General features: G+C 48.5%; 1 protein-coding gene across 1 annotated transcript in view; it reads right to left on the bottom strand.

Annotated features, from left to right (window-relative positions):
• LOC311308557 (CD82 antigen-like) overlaps positions 1-17,399 on the bottom strand; it is a 62,414-nt gene extending 45,015 nt beyond the window's left edge. The window contains exon 1 of the mRNA XM_084437529.1: positions 17,269-17,399. The gene's annotated coding sequence lies outside the window, so the exon portion shown is untranslated. The remainder of the gene's footprint in view (positions 1-17,268) is intronic.
• Positions 17,400-20,988: the final 3,589 nt, after the last annotated feature.

A 20,988-nucleotide genomic window follows, 5' to 3' on the forward strand; every position in this document is an offset into this window, starting at 1 on the left:
GTCAGCATGTCAACATGTGTTTGAGTGTGTCAGCGTGTGAACATGTGTTTGAGTGTGTCAGCATGTGAACATGTGTTGAGTGTGTCAGCGTGTGAACATGTGTTTGAGTGTGTCAGCATGTCAACATGTGCAGACCTGCAAACTCCCCAGAGTGAAAAAGGTGACAGGTCCTAAACCAGGTTATGGTACGGGGGTCCTGGGGCAGCCTCCCCCGGAAGACATTTTTAGTGATTTGAATATGCAAATGACGCTTTTTGGAGCGTTTTGAAACTAGCATTTCTGTGTGCGAGTAGATACATGGCTCTTGTGAGGCGCATAGTATATCCATCCCAATTACAACCCCAAATACAATTACAGTAGGACTCCACTTATCCGAACCCAACGGGACCGAAGGTCGTTCGTATCTCTGAAATGTCCAGATGACTGAAACTTATGTTAAAATGCATCAAATTCAATAAGTGGTATACTTGTTTCATATAGACTCATAATAGACCAATAAATACCCTTAATTACTTGTGAAAATGCATCAAAATTGCAATCAAATAGCCAACTAAACTCATATAGCCTAGCCTATAATAGGCCTACAGTAGCCTATAATAAAATAACCGAATTTCCACTTGAGTGCGTGCTTTGAATATATACAGTACTTTATTCTCAAATGAGGCCCACGCTGCATCGATAGGCTACTGTATTCGTAGAACAAGATGGTATAGCCTAAAAACAACCCAACATTAGAACAATTAGAGCAAATTATAATCAATAAATAAATAAATGAAATGACAGACAAGTTGTCATGTCTTAGGCTATTGTAGCCTAAAAGAAAGTCTCTAAAACAACCGATGTAGGCTAACGTGGCCTAGGCTGTAGGCTATTATTTAACAAATGCAGTAGGTCTAGTAGGCTAATCTACATGCTCACAACACGTCTGTGTTCCTGAAGTCCATTAACTGGGAAGGTAAAATGACTCGATGCTCCTCTGCTTCAGGTTGCTGACGCGCTTTCTGGCTGCCAAGGAATGCAGCTCTCTCGCAGCAGACTCGTTTGCGTTTTATGCTCGACATTAAAGTAACAAAGAAATGAAACGTGACAGTAGGCTACAGCCTACAGGCAACATGTAGGTCTACATACAGTTCTGTTTTTATTCACAGTAGGATACAGTACTGTCATGAAAATCCCACCAGTAACCAGATAGCAGGCTAAAAAAAAAAGAAGTTTTTTAAGCCTGTCCGGTAGACCGGGAGGTTCGGGTCTCTGAAGTTCAGACGAGTGGGGTCCTACTGTATGTAGATGTCCAGATTCACAGTTGAAACATTTTAATCAGAATTTCAATGTTTCTTTTTCCCTAAAAAGAGAGAACATATCTCATAAAAAGTTAGTTATTTACTTAAGCAACCAAACAATTACTTTTTTACACTTTATTCTCCCTGTTGCCTCTCAAAAAAAGACAACCAACCTCCATTGCCTGAAATGCAGGAAAGAATGAGACACATGATATCTTTTAGGGATGCCCCGATCTGAATTTTTGGGGCCGATACCGATCACCGATTATTTTCCTCAGGATCGGCCGATACCGATACCAATTTATAAAAAAACACAAAAAACGACTTCTCCTCTTAGAATGGTCTTACCCATATTATTGTATCAATATGATGACACTGTCTTTGCTTGCATAGATTTAGATTAAGGTTGGCCATTATTATCACTTATTAACTGATGAATAGGCCCTCCAAATATTATTCTGTATATATCAGATTCAGTAGACTTCATACTTCAGTATACAGTATACCATTCGGACCAATGCCAAGTGAGTAAGAAAGTTGTGTTTTTTTTTGTGTAATTGTTTTCCGTGACTTTTATTTTGGAATTCCTTGAAAGAAAGCTACCGGACATAAGTTTCGTTTCTGCTGAGGGGCAACTAGTAGTGTCCTCTATCCTAATTTTAAACCTCAAAAATATCCAAACTACAGCTGATCAGAGATTTCGTTAACAAGTGATTAGCAGCAGCAGCTTTGGAGATATTTGGGCTGGATGAGGAGATCCTGGGAGAAAACTCTCAGCAGACGCTGTTGACATGACGTTATTCAACTGGAGATCAAGCAACGTTACATCCAACAACAGGATCTGTATTTATACCCTCGTCTGCTGTGGTTAGTCACTATTTCACGTTCTGAATTGACCCACCACTCTATAACATTTAGCTTGTAGCATCAAAGTTTGTACTTATATCTATGCCAAGCTAACCAGTTAGTATTATCCAATAAGGTTTATTCTAGCCTGAACATCAAACGCAGTCACTCTCCCCTCACCCCCCCCACCCCGATTCATGTGAATGACCCAATTGACAAAAAAAACGGCGATTGTAGCCGAAAGGCGACTAGTTTGCAGGTATGGTGTGTCTGAGTGTGTCCGTACTGAATCACAAGGCTGGATGGATAAACTGACTGTGGTAAGAGTCCAGCAATAAAAAGCGTCTAGTTCAACACAGCCTCCCTCTCCAGCAGAGACGTCCCGAGGGCCTTGAAGATCACTTCCTCTCCGTGGCCTCTCTCCCCCTCTCTCGCCCTCTCTCCCCCAATTTCACCACCCTCCGTTTCCTCTTCCGCCTCCCAACTCGCTTCCCCTGTCTTTCTTTTACTCTCACTTCCACATTCTCTCTGTCCCTCCTCTCTCCTCCTGCTGCCCAGGAACCCCACGGGGGTCAGGGGGGGACATGTGGAGCTCATGTTTGTCCTGCCAGGGACGCAGCAGTGCGTGAGCGATGTCCCCGTGCTGCCGGGGACACATTCCTGCCCCTGGAAATGGGCCACTGTTACACTGACCACTGGGCCGGACTGGTGGACCCCTGGGATGAGCGTGAGAGAGAGAGAGAGAGAGAGAGAGAGAGAGAGAGAGAGAGAGAGAGAGAGAGAGAGAGAGCGAGATGGCTGGAGAGGATTATTGATCAGCATTCAGGAACCAAACACATTTAAGTAATATGCATCATAACGAAAAGCAGATCTTGTTCTGTTACAAATATGTAGAAGATAATGAACATGCTGTTAGTATGGATGAAGGTTTTGGGGAAAAGCCTTCATTTCATTCGTTTATTACTGCCCAATCAGAGGCGACGGATCTGAATCCAGGTCCAATCAGATTCAATCCAGACTACAAGAAACAACAACCTACTGTAGCAACTGCTCTGCCAAAGATGAGTGTGATCGGTTTAAAGAAATACAGCATCTTCCCTCCCTATCCCTGAATGGTACAGTCCAGACAGACGTTCACCAGGGCAGGCCAGGCTGAGAGAAGGGTTCTGGTACTGAGTCCAGACAGACGTTCACCAGGGCAGGCCAGGCTGAGAGAAGGGTTCTGGTACTGAGTCCAGACAGACGTTCACCAGGGCAGGCCAGGCTGAGAGAAGGGTTCTGGTACTGAGTCCAGACAGACGTTCACCAGGGCAGGCCAGGCTGAGAGAAGGGTTCTGGTACTGAGTCCAGACAGACGTTCACCAGGGCAGGCCAGGCTGAGAGAAGGGGACGTGCTTCTGGCTATGCTGAAGGGGCGTTAGCTGGAGGGGCTAACAAAGAAACTCTTCACTCTAAAAAAACCTATCAAAGAGCCCATGTAGTCATTTAGTAGAGCGAGTATTAGGCCTCACTGAAGAGCAGCAGCCCAGAGAGGAGTGAGTGCTAATGACGCCTACATGATACACACATGTGGCCAGGTGTATTTCGTTGTGTTGTCTGGTTAACAGGGCACACTGCACCAGACAGACCAGTGGTCACTATATGGTTTATGATGTTGTGAAGACAGAATATTGTTGAACCACATTGTTTGTTTATTGGATAAAAGTGTCAGCTAAATGCCTGCAATGTAATGTAATGTTTGACAAAGGGTGTTATATATAGAAATGGTGCTTGGAGAGCACAGACCTCCACCCATGAATGCATGTCGTGGCTCTGTGTGCATGTCGTGGCTCTGTGTGCATGTCGTGGCTCTGTGTGCATGTCGTGGCTCTGTGTGCATGTCGTGGCTCTGTGTGCATGTCGTGGCTCTGTGTGCATGTCGTGGCTCTGTGTGCATGTCGTGGCTCTGTGTGCATGTCGTGGCTCTGTGTGCATGTCGTGGCTCTGTGTGCATGTCGTGGCTCTGTGTGCATGTCGTGGCTCTGTGTGCATGTCGTGGCTCTGTGTGCATGCAATACACTAGCGTGTGAACAGGACATGTTCCCTATTGAGGATATTCGGTAGGTCAAGAGCTTTCTGCCAGTGGAAACCCCGCGTCTGACCTCCCCATGTTAACATGTCCTTATAAACCTGTCTGTCTGACCTCCCCATGTTAACATGTCCTTATAAACCTGTCTGTCTGACCTCCCCATGTTAACATGTCCTTCTCAGCCTGTCTGTCTGACCTCCCCATGTTAACATGTCCTTCTCACTCTGTCTGTCTGACCTTCCCATGTTAACATGTCCTTCTAAACCTGTCTGTCTGACCTTCTAAACCCGTCTGTCTGACCTTCCCATGTTAACATGTCCTTCTCACTCTGTCTGTCTGACCTTCCCATGTTAACATGTCCTTCTAAACCTGTCTGTCTGACCTTCTAAACCCGTCTGTCTGACCTTCCCATGTTAACATGTCCTTCTCAACCTGTCTGTCTGACCTTCCCATGTTAACATGTCCTTCTCAGCCCGTCTGTCTGACCTTATCAGCCTGTCTGTCTGACCTCCCCATGTTAACATGTCCTTCTCAACCTGTCTGTCTGACCTTCTCAACCTGTCTGTCTGACCTCCCCATGTTAACATGTCCTTCTCAGCCTGTCTGTCTCACCTTCTCAGCCTGTCTGTCTGACCTCCCCATGTTAACATGTCCTTCTCAACCTGTCTGTCTGACCTTCTCAACCTGTCTGTCTGACCTTCCCATGTTAACATGTCCTTCTCAACCCGTCTGTCTGACCTCCCCATGTTAACATGTCCTTCTCAACCCGTCTGTCTGACCTCCCCATGTTAACATGTCCTTCTCAACCTGTCTGTCTGACCTTCTCAACCTGTCTGTCTGACCTCCCCATGTTAACATGTCCTTCTCAACCCATCTGTCTGACCTTCCCATGTTAACATGTCCTTCTCAACCTGTCTGTCTGACCTTCCCATGTTAACATGTCCTTCTCAACCTGTCTGTCTGACCTTCCCATGTTAACATGTCCTTCTCAGCCCGTCTGTCTGACCTCCCCATGTTAACATGTCCTTCTCAACCCGTCTGTCTGACCTCCCCATGTTAACATGTCCTTCTCAACCCGTCTGTCTGACCTCCCCATGTTAACATGTCCTTCTCAACCCGTCTGTCTGACCTTCTCAACCCGTCTGTCTCACCTTCTCAGCCTGTCTGTCTGACCTTCCCATGTTAACATGTCCTTCTCAACCTGTCTGTCTGTCCTCCCCATGTTAACAGTTCCTTCTCAACCTGTCTGTCTGACCTCCCCATGTTAACATGTCCTTCTCAACCTGTCTGTCTGTCCTCCCCATGTTAACATGTCCTTCTCAACCTGTCTGTCTGACCTCCCCATGTTAACAGTTCCTTCTCAACCTGTCTGTCTGACCTCCCCATGTTAACATGTCCTTCTCAGCCTGTCTGTCTGACCTCCCCATGTTAACATGTCCTTCTCAGCCCGTCTGTCTGACCTTCCCATGTTAACATGTCCTTCTCAACCCGTCTGTCTGACCTTCCCATGTTAACATGTCCTTCTCAACCTGTCTGTCTGACCTCCCCATGTTAACATGTCCTTCTCACTCTGTCTGTCTGACCTTATCAGCCTGTCTGTCTCACCTCCCCATGTTAACATGTCCTTCTCAACCCGTCTCAATGGGGGGGCTGACGTCCCACATCAATTAGTGACTACTGTTGTTTATTATATTACACTTTGTATATCTGTATGATTTTTGTATATTTATTGTAAAAGTGAATATAGTCCTGATTGTGCCTTTTTGTTGTCCTTGCTGCTGTAACAGGACATTTCCCCACAGTGATCAATAGGTATCTATATATTCGATGGCACACATTTCGAAAAGCCTCAAAGCCTTTCGAAAAGGTTCTTTAAAACAAAAGGAGTGATTGTCCCATTGATTCAGATACCAATGAGACATGGACATCCCAATAACCCTGTTGATAAGATCACTTGCAATATTGTCAGATGATTAACTTATTTTCACCCTGATAACAGTCTGATAACAGTCAGAGCAGGACTATCCTGATTAGTTTTGACCTCCTGCATGTGAAAGCTAAATAAATCAGTCTCTGTCTGCTGACCAAGGGCCAATAAAACACAAAAAGACGCTTTCAGAGAGTTCACTAAAGGCTTCATATAGCGTCAAATATGAATGCAAAACAACCTTCTTTCTAGTTTTGTCCCCTGAAACACTAAGTCTGCACTTGGCACGGCTCAGAGTTGACAGACAGATGTGTCATTCAAGGCACGTGTAAACACATCAGCGCAACTAGCTAACAAAGAGCTATTAGTACAAACCACGTACTAGACTGGCCCCGAACAGACTATTTGTGTTTTCAACTCAACCAACAATAAACTCTCTTCATGTCTTGTTCTCTTTTCTTCCACAGTGCCAGATATCTCACCAAACATGCTTTTACACTCCTCTAAATATCCCAGGAGACTAGAGCAAAGGGCCGACGGATCATATGACTGCTTTTCCTCTGGTTTCACTTGGGGTGTCAAACAACTTGTTCTCCTCAGCTTTCTTTCTTTCTTCCCCTAATTTTCAGCTTTTTTTCAGATTTCTGTCTGTAGCAGTACCAGGCACAAGGGGGAGAACTCATGACGCAACAGGCCTCAAAGAGAAAAATGAACTTGCGTGTGATAAGAATGTGTTTTGTGTGTGTGTGTGTGTGTGTGTGTGTGTGTGTGTGTGGTGTGTGTGTGTGGTGTGTGTGTGTGTGTGTGTGTGTGTGTGTGTGGTGTGTGTGTGTGAGAGAGAGAAAGAGCTGGGTCAAGTTCACTCATTATTGGTGTCGGTTTGAAAACTCTGGTTTCCTCATCTGTGTGCGTGTGACAGTATGCATGTGTGGAGAGAGTGGGAGAAAACGAAAGAACGAAAGAAAAAAAGAAAGAAAGAACGAACGAAAGAATGAAAGAAAGAGAAAGAAAGAGATACTGTAGAGAGAATGAGAGAGACGCACACACACTAGGGGTGTAACGATACACTAATCTCACGATACGGTACACAATATTGAGTTGACGATAACAATACGATACGATACACTAAGGGCAGGTGTGAAGCGTTGCAGTAGCGCTGCTGTTCACACCAATAGTTCGTTTCTCCACATTTCTACTCCACTACACTTTGTGAATTTAGAGCTTAACTGTTGTAATATCATGGAGGCCTAGAGACAAAAGACGTGTTTGTTACCAGCGTTGTGTAGCCAGCGTTCACTGATATACAATAAACATATCACAATATTGTTTTTACCTTGACGATACGTATTGTGACGTTTCTATATCGCGTTATATTGTGGCACGATATATTGTTACACCCCTAACACACACACACACAGAATCACAGTGTGGACATGCAACTGACCTAGGCTCTGTGTCTATCCATGCATACAAACCTGATGTGTCACAATGCACTGAAATATTCATCAGGCTAGCGTAACAGGGAGAGAGAGCAACATGATAACTGCTATCTGTCCGCTGCTTGGTGTGGTTGAAGACTAGTGTTTTGTTATCTCGGGCTTCCCATATAAATACAGAGCGAGACACAGACATTCTAAAAGTTACTAACAATAGAGGAGTCAATCACAGTATCTATAGTATTTGGGTCAACTTTGACAACATTGTCAGTGACTCTTTTGCCCACTAGAGGTGGTCATGATGTTCACTCAGAAGCAAAGCTGTGAGAGCTGGTTCTGTGTATGAAGAGGGGAATGTCCTCAAGCAAGACATGAGTTGGCATGAGTTTCCCTTCTGGCTTATTAAAGTATCCATATACTGTACACAGAAATACTCCCACAGTCACACACACACACACACACACACACACACACACACACACACACACACACACACACACACACACACACACGTTACTGGGCAGTGCCAGGCCAGCACACTGGGTCTAGTTCACTCCTACTCGTTGTACTGAGCAGAATTGCGCAGGAGGTGTGGGTGACCACAAGACAACAATTGCTTCTTTTGTTTTGATAGTAAACACTCCACCTTCATGTCTCCAAGCAGCCCAGAACTACGTTCATTGATCTCCACCCCTTCAGGCACAATAAAGGCTTATTTGAAGCAACCGTTCCCACTAACTAATCCTGAGCCGGTGGCTCCATTCCCCTTTTATATGGGGTTGATGCAATAGTTAGATCAGCAGGACAGATCAAATGTCTTCTGGTGATCTTATCTCACCATTAGACTATGATGCCTGAAAGTATTAGATACAATATTACAAACGGTCTCTATGAGGATGAAAAGGAAATGTTGGCTATTGGACAGCAGTATTGTTTGTGTCTCCCACAGGCGCTGAGCCGTTGTCACACATCATCCTGGCCTTTGACTGATTAGGCTTGAAAACAAGCTGTTCCTGCTAATAGAGCTGCTGCCCACTTGAGCGAGCCCCCCTTCCCTGGAGCAGGCTGGGGGGGTGAGGGGGCCGCGTTCAGCTGGGCCAGCCCACACCCTCAGAACAGCAGCCTCACACACATGCAACTAACAACACAAGCCCCCTTTTCTCCTCCTCACACAGACACACGCATGCACATGCACACGCATGCACACCCCACAACCAGCGCCCCGCCCTCCCGGCTCACAGGGTGAGAGAGACAGGGCTCCGCTTTGAGCGCCCACCAAAACAATGGCGGCTTTCAGCCACGCTTTCTCTGCGCCAACAAAAGGAGAAACTGGACACGCCGAGGACCACTCTAGCAGTACATTCTCCCGCTCGCAAGAACCCGCCCCGCCCATATGAACCCGGCCCGCCCATATGAACACGCCCCGCCCATATGAACACGCCCTGCCCATATGAACACGCCCCTCCCATATGAACACGCCCCGCCCATATGAACACGCCCCTCCCATATGAACACGCCCCGCCCATATGAACACGCCCCTCCCATATGAACACGCCCCTCCCATATGAACAGGCCCCACCCTCCCCTCAACCCCCTTCTCATGTCCCACTGAGGCATCCCTCCAGCATCACCATGTAAAGCTCCCTCCTTCCTACTCACACTGGAAATGCTGTAGACCTACGCCTCTCTGTCTGCGCGCTACGCTCAAGAGAGGAACAGACCTGTGGGGGGGGGGGTGGAGAGTGGGGTTAGGGGGGGAGGAGAGTGGGGTTAGGGGGGGCTGGAGAGTGGGGTTAGGGGGGTGGAGAGTGGGGTTAGGGGGGGTGGAGAGTGGAGTTAGGGGGGGAGGAGAGTGGGGTTAGGGGGGCTGGTGGAGAGTGGAGTTAGGGGGGGTGGAGAGTGGGGTTAGGGGGGTGGAGAGTGGGGTTAGGGGGCTGGAGAGTAGGGGGGTGGAGAGTGGGGTTAGGGGGGTGGAGAGTGGGGTTAGGGGGGTGGAGAGTGGGGTTAGGGGGGGTGGAGAGTGGGGTTAGGGGGGTGGAGAGTGGGGTTAGGGGGGTGGAGAGTGGGGTTAGGGGGGGAGGAGAGTGGGGTTAGGGGGGGTGGAGAGTGGGGTTAGGGGGGGTGGAGAGTGGGGTTAGGGGGGGTGGAGAGTGGGGTTAGGGGGGGTGGAGAGTGGGGTTAGGGGGGGTGGAGAGTGGGGTTAGGGGGCTGGAAAGTAGGGGGGTGGAGAGTGGGGTTAGGGGGGTGGAGAGTGGGGTTAGGGGGGGTGGAGAGTGGGGTTAGGGGGGGTGGAGAGTGGGGTTAGGGGGGTGGAGAGTGGGGTTAGGGGGGTGGAGAGTGGGGTTAGGGGGGGTGGAGAGTGGGGTTAGGGGGGGTGGAGAGTGGGGTTAGGGGGGGTGGAGAGTGGGGTTAGGGGGGTGGAGAGTGGGGTTAGGGGGGGTGGAGAGTGGGGTTAGGGGGGTGGAGAGTGGGGTTAGGGGGGTGGAGAGTGGGGTTAGGGGGGGTGGAGAGTGGGGTTAGGGGGGTGGAGAGTGGGGTTAGGGGGGTGGAGAGTGGGGTTAGGGGGGGAGGAGAGTGGGGTTAGGGGGGGTGGAGAGTGGGGTTAGGGGGGGTGGAGAGTGGGGTTAGGGGGGGTGGAGAGTGGGGTTAGGGGGGGTGGAGAGTGGGGTTAGGGGGGTGGAGAGTGGGGTTAGGGGGCTGGAGAGTAGGGGGGTGGAGAGTGGGGTTAGGGGGGTGGAGAGTGGGGTTAGGGGGGGTGGAGAGTGGGGTTAGGGGGGGTGGAGAGTGGGGTTAGGGGGGTGGAGAGTGGGGTTAGGGGGGGTGGAGAGTGGGGTTAGGGGGGGTGGAGAGTGGGGTTAGGGGGGTGGAGAGTGGGGTTAGGGGGGGAGGAGAGTGGGTTTAGGGGGGGTGGAGAGTGGGGTTAGGGGGGGAGGAGAGTGGGGTTAGGGGGGTGGAGAGTGGGGTTAGGGGGGGTGGAGAGTGGGGTTAGGGGGGCTGGTGGAGAGTGGGGTTAGGGGGGTGGAGAGTGGGGTTAGGGGGGTGGAGAGTGGGGTTGGGGGGGTGGAGAGTGGGGTTAGGGGGGTGGAGAGTGGGGTTAGGGGGGGAGGAGAGTGGGGTTAGGGGGGGTGGAGAGTGGGGTTAGGGGGGGTGGAGAGTGGGTTAGGGGGGGTGGAGAGTGGGGTTAGGGGGGGTGGAGAGTGGGGTTAGGGGGGTGGAGAGTGGGGTTAGGGGGCTGGAGAGTAGGGGGGTGGAGAGTGGGGTTAGGGGGGTGGAGAGTGGGGTTAGGGGGGTGGAGAGTGGGGTTAGGGGGGGTGGAGAGTGGGGTTAGGGGGGTGGAGAGTGGGGTTAGGGGGGTGGAGAGTGGGGTTAGGGGGGGAGGAGAGTGGGGTTAGGGGGGGTGGAGAGTGGGGTTAGGGGGGGTGGAGAGTGGGGTTAGGGGGGGTGGAGAGTGGGGTTAGGGGGGGTGGAGAGTGGGGTTAGGGGGGGTGGAGAGTGGGGTTAGGGGGCTGGAGAGTAGGGGGGTGGAGAGTGGGGTTAGGGGGGTGGAGAGTGGGGTTAGGGGGGGTGGAGAGTGGGGTTAGGGGGGGTGGAGAGTGGGGTTAGGGGGGTGGAGAGTGGGGTTAGGGGGGGTGGAGAGTGGGGTTAGGGGGGGTGGAGAGTGGGGTTAGGGGGGTGGAGAGTGGGGTTAGGGGGGGTGGAGAGTGGGGTTAGGGGGGGTGGAGAGTGGGGTTAGGGGGGTGGAGAGTGGGGTTAGGGGGGTGGAGAGTGGGGTTAGGGGGGGAGGAGAGTGGGGTTAGGGGGGGTGGAGAGTGGGGTTAGGGGGGGTGGAGAGTGGGGTTAGGGGGGGAGGAGAGTGGGTTTAGGGGGGGTGGAGAGTGGGGTTAGGGGGGGAGGAGAGTGGGGTTAGGGGGGTGGAGAGTGGGGTTAGGGGGGGTGGAGAGTGGGGTTAGGGGGGCTGGAGAGTGGGGTTAGGGGGCTGGAGAGTGGGGTTAGGGGGGTGGAGAGTGGGGTTAGGGGGGGTGGAGAGTGGGGTTAGGGGGGTGGAGAGTGGGGTTAGGGGGGGGTGGAGAGTGGGGTTAGGGGGGGAGGAGAGTGGGGTTAGGGGGGGTGGAGAGTGGGGTTAGGGGGGGTGGAGAGTGGGGTTAGGGGGGTGGAGAGTGGGGTTAGGGGGGGTGGAGAGTGGGTTTAGGGGGGCTGGAGAGTGGGGTTAGGGGGCTGGAGAGTGGGGTTAGGGGGGTGGAGAGTGGGGTTAGGGGGGGTGGAGAGTGGGGTTAGGGGGGTGGAGAGTGGGGTTAGGGGGGGTGGAGAGTGGGGTTAGGGGGGTGGAGAGTGGGGTTAGGGGGCTGGAGAGTGGGGTTAGGGGGGGTGGAGAGTGGGTTTAGGGGGGTGGAGAGTGGGGTTAGGGGGGGTGGAGAGTGGGGTTAGGGGGGGTGGAGAGTGGGGTTAGGGGGGGTGGAGAGTGGGGTTAGGGGGGTGGAGAGTGGGGTTAGGGGGGCTGGAGAGTGGGGTTAGGGGGGGTGGAGAGTGGGGTTAGGGGGGTGGAGAGTGGGGTTAGGGGGGGTGGAGAGTGGGGTTAGGGGGGGTGGAGAGTGGGGTTAGGGGGGGTGGAGAGTGGGGTTAGGGGGGGTGGAGAGTGGGGTTAGGGGGGTGGAGAGTGGGGTTAGGGGGGTGGAGAGTGGGGTTAGGGGGGGTGGAGAGTGGGGTTAGGGGGGGCTGGAGAGTGGGTTTAGGGGGGGCTGGAGAGTTTGTCCAAACAATGAGGGGATAGGCTACTGCCTGAACTTGTCCGCCCCCCCACCCCCGCCCCCGTAATCCATTCAACGTGAGACGGTTCCGTGGCAGAACTGGTCTCAGCTTCCCAGACAGCTTTATTCTCACCAAGGGGCATGCTGGGGAGGTTCCCATGACAACCAATCGCCGGGGTGAGTTCAGCGGGGTGGGAGTGGTGATGGGGGGGGGGGGGGGGGGGGTGAGAAAGAAGTCTCACGCTTGCTTGGACCCCAACATGTAAACAGACTGAGGGGTCCCACACAAGAATTTAGATCAGAGGTTCACAGCAATAGAACCGTTCTCTTCAGCAACCCTAGGCTAGGTGAGGACTACTGGACCATGGTTCAGGTTGGAAAAACTACTACACTACTCGATTCTGCTACTAGCAACAAGGGGTGTCTATCCACAAGAGGATCTTTACAGAGCCCAGAATCATTCTGTCAGTCTATTTCAGAATGGGATATGGCCACCATGCTACTCACCTAAACAAATCCCAGCCTAAATGAAGTCTAAGTTTAAGAACCAGTTAGACCCATGTCTTACCCTGTGAACACATCTTTCAAACATTTATAGACATCCACCCTAACAGCTAGGCGTTGCTGTTTAGGTATTTATGTTTCATGATTCATGAACAGTTCACATTGTTACGAGTGTCTTCATAACCACCTGTAGGGGAATTCCATTCAACAGGATAAACTGGTTCTAGCTGACACACAGCCTACATACTGACTAAGATGGTGTCCTGTTCTGGTGTGAAGAACATGTACTAAAATGGGAATGATGATACGCATTGTTTATCCAAATCGGAGGCTCATACAGTAGCAAATCTTCTGTTGGCAAGTATACAGGCACTTCAAGGATGGTGCTGAAACAGTAGGTACATGACATCATGGAACACAATGAACACAGAATAGATAAGCAAGCCAAAAATGTCAGTCTTGAAAATAATGTTAAGAACGAAGCAGATATAACCATAGATTGTAGTGTTAGAGCAAACGATCTTCTATTGAATGCAAAAAAGAAAAAGGCACTTAAACCGGAAAACGGTTTGTTGGGGCTTGAAGGAAAATATTCTGATCCTGTCTCCAGCTCCAACTCTCATGATATGAACCAGCAGCACATCAGTCAAACAGCAGCTCACTCAACTCACATGAGTTCAGCCTTGGATTTCCTGAGTATGGAAAGGCAATTAAGGTCAAACAGGGGGCCTTCGTAAATAGGAGAAAAAACAAACCATGTCTGGGGGACTTACAATCTTGAATATAAGACTGAGGCAGACTGCAGCAGTCCCCTGAGTGCCATGTGTGAGAAGGGCAGTCCTGGGCCTGAAGCACAAGGGACACATGCCAACCTATGATGCCACCGTGCCTTCCAGTCCCACAGAGCCGTGACCTAGATACACATCTGGAATACAACAACCATGGCCTTCCATGACACAGAATGACCCTATAGTATAGACCCTATAGACAGAATGACCCTATAGTATAGACCCTATAGACAGAATGACCCTATAGTATAGACCCTATAGACAGAATGACCCTATAGTATAGACCCTATAGACAGAATGACCCTATAGTATAGACCCTATAGACAGAATGACCCTATAGTATAGACCCTATAGACAGAATGACCCTATAGTATAGACCCTATAGACAGAATGACCCTATAGTATAGACCCTATAGACAGAATGTCCCTATAGTATAGACCCTATAGACAGAATGACCCTATAGTATAGACCCTATAGACAGAATGACCCTATAGTATAGACCCTAGAATGTCCCTATAGTATAGACCCTATAGACAGAATGTCCCTATAGTATAGACCCTATAGACAGAATGACCCTATAGTATAGACCCTATAGACAGAATGACCCTATAGTATAGACCCTAGAATGTCCCTATAGTATAGACCCTATAGACAGAATGTCCCTATAGTATAGACCCTATAGACAGAATGACCCTATAGTATAGACCCTATAGACAGAATGACCCTATAGTATAGACCCTATAGACAGAATGACCCTATAGTATAGACCCTATAGACAGAATGTCCCTATAGTATAGACCCTATAGACAGAATGACCCTATAGTATAGACCCTATAGACAGAATGACCCTATAGTATAGACCCTATAGACAGAATGACCCTATAGTATAGACCCTATAGACAGAATGTCCCTATAGTATAGACCCTATAGACAGAATGACCCTATAGTATAGACCCTATAGACAGAATGTCCCTATAGTATAGACCCTATAGACAGAATGACCCTATAGTATAGACCCTATAGACAGAATGACCCTATAGTATAGACCCTATAGACAGAATGACCCTATAGTATAGACCCTATAGACAGAATGACCCTATAGTATAGACCCTAGAATGTCCCTATAGTATAGACCCTATAGACAGAATGACCCTATAGTATAGACCCTATAGACAGAATGACCCTATAGTATAGACCCTATAGACAGAATGTCCCTATAGTATAGACCCTATAGACAGAATGTCCCTATAGTATAGACCCTATAGACAGAATTACCCTATAGTATAGACCCTATAGACAGAATTACCCTATAGTATAGACCCTAGAATGTCCCTATAGTATAGACCCTATAGACAGAATGACCCTATAGTATAGACCCTATAGACAGAATGTCCCTATAGTATAGACCCTATAGACAGAATGACCCTATAGTATAGACCCTATAGACAGAATGACCCTATAGTATAGACCCTAGAATGTCCCTATAGTATAGACCCTATAGACAGAATGACCCTATAGTATAGACCCTATAGACAGAATGACCCTATAGTATAGACCCTATAGACAGAATGACCCTATAGTATAGACCCTATAGACAGAATGACCCTATAGTATAGACCCTATAGACAGAATGTCCCTATAGTATAGACCCTATAGACAGAATGACCCTATAGTATAGACCCTATAGACAGAATGACCCTATAGTATAGACCCTATAGACAGAATGACCCTATAGTATAGACCCTATAGACAGAATGTCCCTATAGTATAGACCCTATAGACAGAATGACCCTATAGTATAGACCCTATAGACAGAATGTCCCTATAGTATAGACCCTATAGACAGAATGACCCTATAGTATAGACCCTATAGACAGAATGACCCTATAGTATAGACCCTATAGACAGAATGACCCTATAGTATAGACCCTATAGACAGAATGTCCCTATAGTATAGACCCTATAGACAGAATGACCCTATAGTATAGACCCTATAGACAGAATGACCCTATAGTATAGACCCTATAGACAGAATGACCCTATAGTATAGACCCTATAGACAGAATGACCCTATAGTATAGACCCTATAGACAGAATGACCCTATAGGCCCTTTTAAAAGGCCATTAACCTCAATAACAAACATAGAGGCTGATGCTGTAACAATAGGTTGAGGTTTGCAGGACGGCTGGTGAGTGAGTGAGTGAGTGAGTGAGTGAGTGAGTGAGTGAGTGAGTGAGTGAGTGAGTGAGTGAGTGAGTGAGTGAGTGAGTGGGTGATGAGTGAGTGAGTGAGTGAGTGAGTGAGTGAGTGAGTGAGTGAGTGAGTGAGTGAGTGAGTGAGTGAGTGAGAGTTTCAACCAAGGTATTTGCCACTGCCTGTGTCCTATAAGTTCCTTTAGCAGTTCAACAGCTAGTGAGAGAGCTTCCCTACGGGTCTTTGGCAGGTTGACCGTTGGAACAGATGGCCTCTGCTTTTCCCATCAGTGATAGAACACGATTCCAATCCTCTCCACACACAACTGACAATGCAGGATAACTACCAAGACACAGAAAGTAATACGCATTCATCGCTTCTTGTTTGGATACGACACTCATATTGAATAGCCGTAAAATAAAAAAATGAAGTCTCACTCGACTGAAAGCGGCAAGCTTGCTAGATACGCGTACGCGTAGCGCGCTATAGCACCAAAACTACAGTACACAGTATAGGCTGATTTAATCAACCACTTAGCCCATGTCTTGTTTTCCACTATATTTCAAATGTTTCTGCATGTTTCTGACATAGAATGACAAAATTCAAAGGTGTGTTTGGATAAGACATCACTTCTGAACTAGAATACTATGAGTCTGAACTGTGTATCAATATTTATAGAGGAGAGGATGATTACAAAGTTTCTATGGGAAACAACTGGTGTCAATTAGTGCTGTTCGTGATCTGGTGTCCACCACTTCCCAGCACGCCACATCAGCAACCTTCCACGAGCACACAAACCTTCCCATGAGCCTTCCACGAGCAGACACGAACCTTCCCATGAACCTTCCACGAGCACACAAACCTTCCCATTAACCTTCCACGAGCAGACACGAACCTTTCCACGAGCAGACACGAACCTTTCCACGAGCAGACATGAACCTTCCCATTACCTTCCACGAGCAGACACGAACCTTCCCATTAACCTTCCACGAGCAGACACGAACCTTTCCACGAGCACACGAACCTTCCCATTACCTTCCACGAGCACACGAACCTTCCCATTACCTTCCACGAGCAGACACGAACCTTCCCATTACCTTCCACGAGCAGACACGAACCTTCCCATGAGCAGACACGAACCTTCCCATGAGCCTTCCACGGGCAGACACGAACCTTCCCATGAGCCTTCCACGGGCAGACACGAACCTTCCCATGAACCTTTCCATGACACGAACCTTCCCATGAACCTTTCCATGACACGAACCTTCCCATTAACTTCCACTGAACAGCTACCAGCGCGACAACTATTATCTGTAGGCTATCGCAAATTAAATCACCCCCATTTTATCTAAAATTCACAACTTCAGTTGCTACCTTCACACAAATAGCAAGTATCCCACGCGTTTCATAACTCTGTTCCCAAAAGTAGGCTACAGCCATTATTCATCTCTTTTGAAAGTTTGCTAGTGTGCTACTTACGTTTCTGCGGTGTATTTGGGAGAATAGTGAGTATACTAGTATATAGTATATAGGCTCGCCTCACGGAGGGGTCTTGTCCTGGACGCAGTGTGTCCGACCTCGATGAGAGAATAACAAAGCTCAGAGTGAACCCGACCCGAAGCCTGGGGATGTCCTGTGCCCCCCCCCCTCCCCCCTGTGGCAGATATGGGAACTAACCACTGCGATGCCCTTTTTTAACCCCAGAATCCCCGTGACCCGGTGTTGTGACGGTCTATGCTTCCTTGTCGAAAAATGCTACCGGAGCGCGAATCGACGGCAATTTGGGAAGATTTTGGTCTGTCGAGATAGTCTACCTCTGAAAACTTACATAAAGATGTTATGATAGAATACACAATTATGCTCCCCATATTCTTACAGTAGGCTATATATGGAGTGAGTATTGGTGAAATATAACATTATTTTGTAATTGGAGCAGGCTATTTGATGAGGATATGGTCGATCGAAATAGAAGGTCCCTGAAATCTTACATAAAGATGTTATCAAAATATCCTCCCCATACACTTACCCCTGTTTTTAATTTAAAAACAAAAAAAACTAAAACGTCATTATGCTGTTTTATGGAAAGTAGTAAGTAGTAAGAGTAAAGAACAGTAAGGTTAAGGTACAGGTATATGGGTGAATATCTTATATGGGTGTAGCAGCATAGAAATATGGATTTCTATGTGCTTGCGCTGGTAGCCAATCACTGAGGCGAGCTGGGGTATAAGAGGCCCTCCTCCTGCTTGTGCTTTCTCTGTGCTCTCACCTGAGCCTTCCACTTCCGGGTTAGCTGCCCTTGGCAGGTATGGCTGCTCGCTGCTTCATTCCATGGATCTAATAATGGGAGATTTCCATGGCGTGTTCCCTGGCGGGTCGTCCACTTGATTTCAGTCGCTCCATCATCCTGCTCACTTTACATCTTACTTGAGGCATCCATAGCCACTTGTGTTTAGGAGTATTTTCCATGTTGAGGAAACAGGCTGGGATCTTGAGTTGGGTAACACATGACCCAGGATTTGAGCCTGCTATGGGCTGGGAGAGGTATCACATCTTACTGTTCAGGCACCTCAAATGGACAGTTAAGGAGCTATCAGACTGTCAGGCAGATTTGGTCTAGAAAAGCGAGAGTATTTTAATAGCTCAATGCTATCATAGCTTTGGATAAATCTAGAGATTTTATTGTTGTGAACAGTGTTTTTTCACTGGCTGTTAACACAGTGTATCCCATGAGCCTCTGGCTGATGATGTCACAAGTCGAGGGACACAGCTTCCCCAGCTGAACTGTCACCTGTTTAGATAGCAACGACGATGGAAGAAAAGTTAAATAAACTTAATTAGTTCATTCAATCAGTTCTGTCTCCGCCTATGCTTATTTTTTGATCCTGTGCCCGCAAGGACACAATTATTTTTCATTTTACCTATTGTGTTCTGTGATTTAATGTACTGGCAATGACGATAATTGATTTGCATCTTGTTAAACTACTATCCATAAACAATGAGAAGAGATTACTTTACACACAATGTAATGATGAAGTCATGCCATACCAATCACATCAAAATATGGTTCTAATTGATCTTCTTGAGTCATGTTTTGCTCAGTGTAACGTTGCGTCCTCATAGTTGTTCATCTGTAGGTCTGCTACAGCCTATTCCTCCTACAATGGTCAACCATAGTAGGTCTACTACAGCCTATTCCTCCTACAATGGTCTACCATAGTAGGTCTACTACAGCCTATTCCTCCTACAATGGTCTACCATAGTAGGTCTACTACAGCCTATTCCTCCTACAATGGTCTACCATAGTAGGTCTACTACAGCCTATTCCACCTACAATGTCAACTGCCCTACAAGGAAAACCTCCACCTAGAAAGGTTCAAACTAATCACAATTTCAACACAGAGATATCCTGCCTAGCGCTGCTACTTGACAGTGATGTGATTTTTGTGCCACATGTGATTTACTCATCCTGGGATCCTGGACTCCCATGAGACCACGTCCATTTCATGCTCAACCAGAAGAACCATATCAAATACCTGTAATTAGAGCATATTATTTCTCAACTTGCTAAACTAAAACTTTTACTCAAAAAGTTGCCTCTGCTGACATCACTAAGAGAAGACAACGTGAGGTCTGAGGAAAGGGAGGTAAAACAGCATGGCCATCCAGGTAACTGAGGAAGCAGAGGTAAAACAGCATGGCCATCCAGGTAACTGAGGAAGCAGAGGTAAAACAGCATGGCCATCCAGGTAACTGAGGAAAGGGAGGTAAAACAGCATGGCCATCCAGGTAACTGAGGAAGGGGAGGTAAAACAGCATGGCCATCCAGGTAACTGAGGAAGGGGAGGTAAAACAGCATGGCCATCCAGGTAACTGAGGAAGCAGAGGTAAAACAGCATGGCCATCCAGGTAACTGGGGAAAGGGAGGTAAAACAGCATGGCCATCCAGGTAACTGAGGAAGGGGAGGTAAAACAGCATGGCCATCCAGGTAACTGAGGAAGCAGAGGTAAAACAGCATGGCCATCCAGGTAACTGAGGAAGCAGAGGTAAAACAGCATGGTCATCCAGGTAACTGAGGAAAGGGAGGTAAAACAGCATGGTCATCCAGGTAACTGAGGAAGCAGAGGTAAAACAGCATGGCCATCCAGGTAACTGAGGAAGCAGAGGTAAAACAGCATGGCCATCCAGGTAACTGAGGAAGGGGAGGTAAAACAGCATGGCCATCCAGGTAACTGAGGAAGCAGAGGTAAAACAGCATGGCCATCCAGGTAACTGGGGAAAGGGAGGTAAAACAGCATGGCCATCCAGGTAACTGAGGAAGGGGAGGTAAAACAGCATGGCCATCCAGGTAACTGAGGAAGCAGAGGTAAAACAGCATGGTCATCCAGGTAACTGAGGAAGCAGAGGTAAAACAGCATGGCCATCCAGGTAACTGAGGAAGCAGAGGTAAAACAGCATGGCCATCCAGGTAACTGAGGAAGGGGAGGTAAAACAGCATGGCCATCCAGGTAACTGAGGAAAGGGAGGTAAAACAGCATGGCCATCCAGGTAACTGAGGAAGCAGAGGTAAAACAGCATGGCCATCCAGGTAACTGAGGAAAGGGTGGTAAAACAGCATGGCCATCCAGGTAACTGAGGAAGCAGAGGTAAAACAGCATGGCCATCCAGGTAACTGAGGAAGCAGAGGTAAAACAACATGGCCATCCAGGTAACTGAGGAAAGGGAGGTAAAACAGCATGGCCATCCAGGTAACTGAGGAAGCAGAGGTAAAACAGCATGGCCATCCAGGTAACTGAGGAAGCAGAGGTAAAACAGCATGGCCATCCAGGTAACTGAGGAAAGGGTGGTAAAACAGCATGGCCATCCAGGTAACTGAGGAAGCAGAGGTAAAACAGCATGGCCATCCAGGTAACTGAGGAAGCAGAGGTAAAACAACATGGCCATCCAGGTAACTGAGGAAAGGGAGGTAAAACAGCATGGTCATCCAGGTAACTGGGGAAGTGGAGGTAAAACAGCATGGCCATCTAGGTAACTGAGGAAAGGGTGGTAAAACAGCATGGCCATCCAGGTAACTGAGGAAGGGGAGGTAAAACAGCATGGCCATTCAGGTAACTGAGGAAGCAGAGGTAAAACAGCATGGCCATCCAGGTAACTGAGGAAAGGGAGGTAAAACAGCATGGCCATCCAGGTAACTGAGGAAA

This window comes from Borostomias antarcticus, assembly GCF_949987555.1.
Source record: "Borostomias antarcticus genome assembly, chromosome: 4".
Classification (NCBI taxonomy): Eukaryota; Metazoa; Chordata; class Actinopteri; order Stomiiformes; family Stomiidae; genus Borostomias; species Borostomias antarcticus.